This window comes from Triticum dicoccoides, chromosome 1B (assembly GCF_002162155.2).
Source record: "Triticum dicoccoides isolate Atlit2015 ecotype Zavitan chromosome 1B, WEW_v2.0, whole genome shotgun sequence".
NCBI classification, from domain to species: Eukaryota; Viridiplantae; Streptophyta; class Magnoliopsida; order Poales; family Poaceae; genus Triticum; species Triticum dicoccoides.
The window spans coordinates 135942904-135948316 of NC_041381.1; the positions used below are offsets into that span (position 1 = coordinate 135942904).

A 5413-nucleotide genomic window follows, 5' to 3' on the forward strand; every position below is an offset into this window, starting at 1 on the left:
GTGCCTAGTCTGTCCCAAGCCCACCTGTACCGGGTGCCACTTGGTAGACTACTAACACTACCTACAAACACCAGAAACTAGTTGCAACTCCTGGACAGAGATCGAGTTGATTAATAAGTCGAGAGGGGTCGAGTTACCGGAACCCAATGTGTGGTAGTAACTGTTCATGGATCACAAACACAGAACTCGGTTCCTGAGGACGGCCGCAATGAGACAACCCACCATGTACTCCTACATGGCCTCTCACCGCTACCTTTACCAAATCGTGTTCACACACTTAGCTCACACACAGTAGGACATGTTCACACACCTCCGATTCATCCTCGATGAATCAGACCTGACCCAACTCTAAGCAATAGCAGGCATGACAAACAAACATGAATGAGTAGGCACATCAGGGCTCAAACAACTCCTACTCATGCTAGTGGGTTTCATCTATTTACTGTGGCAATGACAGGTCATGCAGAGGATAAAGGGGTTCAACTACCGCAGCAAGTAACAGTTGTATCGTTGTTGTCCTAATGCAGTAAAATAGAGCAGGAGCGAGAGAGTGGGATTGTATCGGAATGAACAAGGGGGTTTTGCTTGCCTGGCACTTCTGAAGATAATATAGCTCTTGATCGGTGTCATCGAACTCATCGTCGAAACCACGTCTACTGAGAGGGAACAATTACCGGCAACAGAGAGGAAACACAATCAATGCAATGCACATTATGATGCATGATCATGACATGGGAACATGCTGTGGTTTGAGCTAATGCAACTAAAACACTACCAGAAACAGAAATTTTCCTGTGGGCTGGAAACCGACAGGAAAAGGGCGCAAACCGACAGGAATAATATTTCCTGTCAGCCAACTGTCAGGGAAATCCGACAGGGATAGCTTGACAGGGAAATTACTCTATGTCCGTCGGCCGGCCGACAGAAGCATTTTCCCTGACGGCCACTCCCGACAGGAAAATACTTTTTTGTCAGCTTTAGGCTTGACAGGTTTATGTGTCATTGCTGTCGGTCACAACCGACAGGAATTTTCGTTCTATTTCGCTGTGAGTTCAGGACCGACAGGAAAATGCTTGCATTTTGCTGTGAGTTCATGCCCGACAGGAAAATACTTGCATTTCGCTGTGAGTTGGTCCCCGACAGGAATTAGCATGCATTTCACTGTCAGCTCATGCCCGACGGGAATTAGTGCAATGCAGCCAGAGCACATTTACATTATATCTAATCATCAATAAAAATCATAATCATTAGATACATCCATCAATTTTGCACATCCAAAGCATCAGAAACAATCTACATAACAGTTCTCAGCTTACAAGGATAACCATCAGTTTTGCATACCCAAAGAATTACAAGGAAAGTACATCACAGTTCATCTAAAGTCTTGCAACTACCAAAATGCTACCTTGTTGCAAACACCAGCTTTAGTTCTAAAGTCTTGCAACTAGCAAAATGCTGCTTTGTTGCCAACACCAACATTAGTTCTAAAGTCTGGCTCCAAGTCAACAAAAGGCACTACCAAGGTTACAACCACCATCTATGATTCTAGGTTTGAGTTTCACGAATGTTGGAACTAGTGTCGCCACCACCGGCACTAACGTTGTTGTCACTGGTATTCCCACTGGAGTTGTCAGCACCACCATTTGCACCCAGATCATCATCACCAGTGTTGTCATCGGCGACTTGGGGTCTCATATGAGATGAATTAGGTGTCCCCTACATCATAGCATTAATTTAGACACACCAGGAGAGCTTATGGAGTATTTTCTTTTAAAATAAAATTAGCAAAATAAGTAGTAGTTAACTGTACAATAAACTGGATATGTTCCTCAGTTGGTAAAGGAATTGTTGAGACTGAAAATATACAATATTCTAAGTATATATCTAGATATGAGGATGTACAATCATGTAGCACAGGAATGGCACAAAGGTTAAAATTATTTCTTTAAAATCTTCTCATGGACTGGATTGGCATTGTAGCTTAGGGTTGCGTGTCAGTTTAATATAATATAGAAAAATTAATCCTGAGCAGGCCTAGTACAAGAATAATTTTTGCTGATGGTTAAGAAAATCGGGTTTGCACAGCATTAACTTGGCATAGAACCTCAAGAAAATCGGGTTTACACAGCATTAACTTGGCCCAACATTAAATGGATCCAACCACGCTGAGTGTAAGTTTGGGTGCACCATGGTCCAGAAAATCATGTGTGTATAGATATTCCAATGATTAAGATACGAAGCTTTAAGATATCAATGTTGCAATTGGGAAATGTAGTATGCCGAGAAGGCTATGTGCAAAAACTTACATGTGGTTGGGAACTCGCTCCTTGGTGTAGCTCCGTTGGTAGTTCTTTTCCCATCTCCTTAAAAAGGGCCTATGAAAAAAATATGCATCATTAGAATAGCTAGTTTTTTCAATCACCAATCTGAAATATGTGGACAAATTTGAAAGTACCACTAGGATCCGTTCATGCATATCCACTTTATGTTGCAGGTTCTCATTATGTCGTTGCAGGTTCTCATTATGTCGCTTCAGCTCTTCATTTTCTTGAACAATTCGTCGATGTGCTGCTGAAGTTGACGGCCTAAATTTCTTTTCTCTAGCTGTTGAGATAACATCAGCCTTCTTAATCGCCCCATCTGCTATTGCTAGTCGCCCATGGGGAATGCCACCTGATGATTCATATAATATTTGCCCATCCAACTCTCGCTGCTCCCAATCATCAGGATGTGCGGCTCTAGCCAAATCAGAGTAATCATCCTAGAAAACTAGCAATATTAACTTGTATAGATGCATATAGAACAAGTACTTAGTGAAAAGAAGATAAGAAAGAACGTACAAAGCATTTTTTGCCTTCCCGCTGAGGGTCGTGCTGGTGCTACCACTGCCATCCCAATTCTTGAGTCCAGATTTCATTGCAGCATATGTATTCAGCGTGGTAGCCTTCTCAGGTCCATATTTCTCAGCCTTCAAAACCGTAAAAATTAAATTAATCCTAACCTGTTACAGTTTATGAAAGATAACATACATGCTTGACGCACCAGAATTTGTCGAGCCTCCACAAATGGAAGCGAACCTCCCCGATTTTGAGCAACACCTTCACTCTTGAATCGGGATTCCTGCCCTCCCTTCCTTAAGGACTTGAACGTCTTTGAGCACCAATAAGCACAAAGATGAGGCCATGCATGTTCCTTAAACCATGTTATTCTGCATTCCAAGTATTGGGCATATTCAAGTTCTTTTGAACATGCCGATATCAGCGATTTGATTTTTTAATCTCAACACATCATACTTAAGATGAGTTATTCAGCAGCAGCAATACATGTGTAGCAATTGGAATCAAATAGATGTACACATAAGATAAACATTTAAAGCTGAAAGTTAAATGCTTACCAAAGGCTTGCTGAAATAGTGAAAAAGTGTGGAGTCACCAAGCTGTCTAACAAACTCCCAAAGTCCACTAGCAGATCCAAGATCTAAGCCTATTATAGACAACATAGCAATTTAAGAGAATTAGAATAAGGATGGTAGGAAATGAAAAGGAATTATGCTCAAACAACAATGGTAACAAAAAAATGTTGAAACCTTTGGTAAGCATTATATTACAAAGAAACAAGATATGCAGTACTATACAATATCCATAACCAGAAAACAAGACATGCATAGGCTATATTTGAGAAATCAGTCAATTACTCAAGCATGCAGTAACTACATACAATGGCAAGGAAGAAAAGGTAAAATAATGAAAGAACAAGCTGCCTATCAACAAATTGAAATAATGAATCGAACTGGTCATTTCATTTTACTTCCCAAGTGAATTAGTACTAACTGTATCAGTGCTAAAGTTGGAAGCTTGTGATGTCAATCTGCTGTATTTCTTCAGAAAAGTATTTTTTTACCTACATGACCAAGCTAAGGCTATTTTGCAAAAATCTGCGATGTCAGTTGACACCACAAAGATGTGTGTAGCCTCACCACTGCTACTAGATTTCTGTCCTTGACAAATCTACTACTGATTTCTAGCAGTAGGATGTGAACCAGAGAGATCTACTAGCACAAGACAAGAGCATGTATAGTTGAGGAAGGGGGCAGAATGAATTACGTACTGAGTTAATAGCCAACCAGTAGAGTGGAAACGCCCTGTGCTGGATCCAAGCGAGCCTCACCACTTCCTACACTAGGCAGAGGACGAGATGACTGAAAAAGGACACATACAAATCCAATGAGGAACATAAAGCACTTGCGTTTAGTGGATATGCACAAAGCCAGGGAAGTAAATTGAAAGCACTGGGGCACCTTGATGGGGAACAGACGGCGGTTGGAGGACGATGGAGCTGCGGTGGCGGGACGGTGACGAAGGCGACTGGGACGAGGACGGCCATGGCGGTGGCTTGGACGAGGACGGTGACGGCGACGGCTGGGACTTGGACGGAGACGGTGGCGGCTGTGACTTGGACGGCGACGACCACGGCTGGGACGAGGACGGCGGCGGCGGCGTCTGAGACGAGGACAGCGACGTTCGATGTTAAGGCTGCGGTTCAGTGGTTGGCGAGCCGAGGAATAGAGCGCAGGAGCGGGTGAGAGGTTCGGGGAGGCTAGGATTTGACGAACTGCAGCCGGCGGCGAGGGATTTGGGGTACACCAGCGGCGGAGGCTAGGGATTTGGGATGCTCTCGCGCTCTCTGGAAAGAGCTCGGTGAAAGGGGATTTTCTTTTACCGTAGGCTTTGACCAGCGACGATGGGCCAAAAATTTGCTGAGCTGCGGGCAATTTGGCTCGCACATCAAATCTATGGCGCGAAATGGGCTAAGCCTGTGGGCCAGCCGCGGACCGACATCCATATTAATTTTCCTGTGAGTTCCGCAGCCGGCACACAGGATAACTGCTTTAATCCTGGCGTGCTGGTTTGGGCCGACAGTGCAAGCCCATTGTCCTGTGCGCTAGCGCGGGCCCGACAGGAAAACAATTAACACACAGTAAAATTTCAGTTTCTGGTAGTGAAACCAGATTAAATGAAGTTGGTTTGAATCAAAGATTCAAATTCAAACTCCATATGGGATTTCTTATATGCCATTTAATTGAATTGTCCTAAACAATAGTCATAAGTTGTTCTAACATGCATGAAAAAGGTACAGATGGATAGATTGGATGTTTCTGATCATTTTTCCTATATAATTTATCTCATTTGGATTTACGGTTGAATTTAGATGAATTTTAGAAGTTTATACTATTTTCTGGAATTAATAAATCATTTAAGATTTATTAAAATCCCAGAAACAAATACTGCGTCAGCATGACATATTAGTGACGTCAGCAGGTCAACGGGAGGCACAGGTTAAACTGACCGGTGGGTCCCGAGTGTCAGTGTCTAACTAAACTAACCTAGCTTAGTTAATACTAACCTAACTAGTT

The 5413-nt window shown here is 42.9% G+C and overlaps 1 long non-coding RNA gene across 3 annotated transcripts; it reads right to left on the reverse strand.

Moving 5' to 3' along the window:
* Positions 1-1244: 1244 nt before the first annotated feature.
* On the reverse strand, positions 1245-4658 carry LOC119302711. 3 transcript variants are annotated; one of them, XR_005147709.1, is made up of 8 exons: positions 4298-4658; positions 4108-4198; positions 3395-3483; positions 3043-3150; positions 2841-2968; positions 2456-2761; positions 2307-2375; positions 1245-1716 (listed from the first exon to the last, which is right to left on the reverse strand). It is a non-coding gene; the product is annotated as an uncharacterized LOC119302711 (long non-coding RNA). The 3 variants fall into 3 exon arrangements; XR_005147707.1 differs by having other exon boundaries at positions 3043-3208; XR_005147708.1 differs by having other exon boundaries at positions 3043-3239.
* Between the last annotated feature and the right edge of the window lie 755 nt (positions 4659-5413).